Consider the following 2,357-nt stretch of genomic DNA (forward strand, 5'->3'; position numbering starts at 1 on the left):
TGTTTGTTTGTTTGTTTGTTGGTTTGTTTGTTTATTGTATCCGGCGTTATGGTAACATAAATGTGTAAATACGGGACGTGATCAGTCTGGTGTTGTAGGAACGCGTGCGTGAACGCGTCTGCAATTTATAATGTGTTCATTATTTACTGCTTTCTTTTTCTTGCCGTGTGTGTAGAATGCGTAGTATGTTTGTAGAGACGTCTAGTCTGTTTGAGGGGGGCACCCGCGTGTATGTAGGCGTGTGTAAAAAAGGTAAAAAGGGCCATACTTTAACCGCGGCAAAAATTATTGCCCTCTTACCCAATCAGATGCCTCGTTACACGTAATTTAACCGCGGATAGATTATTTTTTACCGCAGTTAAATTATGTGTAACAAGGCCACTGATTGGGTAAAAGGCTAATAATTGTAACGCGGTTAAATTATTTCAACTACTTCAAACAATACTAATTCTGAGTACGATGGCCAACCATAGTTATACGCACGCGGTCCCCAGTAGTGATGTATATGATTGTAGACATGGTATAGTTCTTACGAAATCATGTGCGAGCGAGTTTGTTTTAGATAATAAAATATTAACTACCATGCACGTAGTTTGTACGTGTGACTAGTCGAGCGGTGCGTTCTTCGTTTTTCTTCTCGTAAATTTGTCATTTCGTAAATTATAAATAGCGATAGCGCCTGTACATCCATCGATACATACATAACATCAAGAGCGTATAAAGAAGGAAATACCTTCTTTATACGCTCTTGATAACATGCAATAATAAATAATAATAATAATAATAATAATACACTAATAAGACTAATAATAATAAACGCCACAGGTCACGGTAGTACACACTGAAGGCGTTCTTGACTATACATTACATTAATTTGAAATTTAAACGAATTTAAATGTCATTTCGGATAGAAAATCGATTAATTGATTATGCTAGCGTAAGCTTCTGGATTCTTGGCGTTCGTCGGTACGGCGAATACCACATCTTAAATGTCAATAGAAGTCGAGATTCTCCTGCCAGTTTCATTCAGTTATGAAGTGAGCGGTTCTATTTGTTCCATCAATCTCTTCGGCTAGCACTGCAAACACACCATCTCTCTCTCTCGCTTGTACGTTGGAATTAATTTTGCGATCGATTTTATCTATATTTGTTCTTTTTTACTATACGTTGCGCAAACTGCATGCAGCGCCCCCTTCGTATAACTCATGATACAGCCAAATGAGCCAGAGCGAGAGCGCCATCTGTCGTAGAGTTTGTACGTGGTGTAGTCGTCGTCAAACCTTACTTCCTTACTCCCCTCTCACGGATGGTATCGCCCATGCCAAGTCAAGCGTTAAAAATCTTTGACTAGAAAATCGCCGTATTTCGGCTAGAACTTTTCACCCCGCCAAGGCACAAAATGCGAATTTACGCCTATAATACACGCGCACGCGCGCGTGCGACCACACCCGCGTGTGCGCGCCCGGTCGCGTGTATGTATGTGTGATTTTGCGACTGTAAAAACGCGTAGTATAGCCGTATATCCACATTTTGTGCTTTGGAGAGTGAAAAAGTTGGAGCCCAAATACGACCATTTCCTCGTGAAAGATTTTTAACGCTTGACTGGTCATGGGCGATACTATCCGTGAGAGGGGAGTAAGGAAGTGAGGAAGAGGAAGTAACGGAGAGAGGCGAGTATATCTAATCTATATATGAATATGTGCGCGTGCGTGCGTGCGTGCGTGCGTGCGTGCGTGCGTGCGTGCGTGCGTGTGCATTCGCGGTGTGAGAAAATTTTACGTAGCAAAAGTTTTATACGTGTTTTTTTCTTCGGACTTTTAACTTCTGTGATTGGATAACATTCCATATATATATATACAAACAAAACTGTACTTGTATGTGTTTGTATATATCTATTGTGTTATATGCTATGCTACGTGTACATGGGAGTAATGGCGTATTCATAATGCATGAGTAAATGTGTGAGGAACCCTGAGCAGCCGAGCCGTCTCGCGCAGAGTGAATCGTACGATGGGGCGAGCGCCGACGTGTAGGGTACGGAACATCTCCGCACCATCGTCGCCGCTAAGTTCTTCCGTCGGCTCACGTCGCGCGCATGCGCAGAGCGATCACGGCTGACGGCGATGAGTCAGCGCGCGTGGGTATCGCACGCTGCCGCCGGCACGAACGTGCGTGCTTCGCGTGTGTATTAAGATATTTCCCATTGATATAATTAATATATTTCCAAGATATTTTCAATTCACTATATATTTTATACATTCAATTTTATCTCGTAATTAACATTGATTGTACGTTCTGTAAATATGCGCATTAGCGTAACTATGATGATAATGATGATGATGAAGACGATCATGATG

This window comes from Priapulus caudatus, unplaced genomic scaffold (genome assembly GCF_000485595.1).
Source record: "Priapulus caudatus unplaced genomic scaffold, Priapulus_caudatus-5.0.1 Scaffold915, whole genome shotgun sequence".
Lineage (NCBI taxonomy): Eukaryota > Metazoa > Priapulida > Priapulimorpha > Priapulimorphida > Priapulidae > Priapulus > Priapulus caudatus.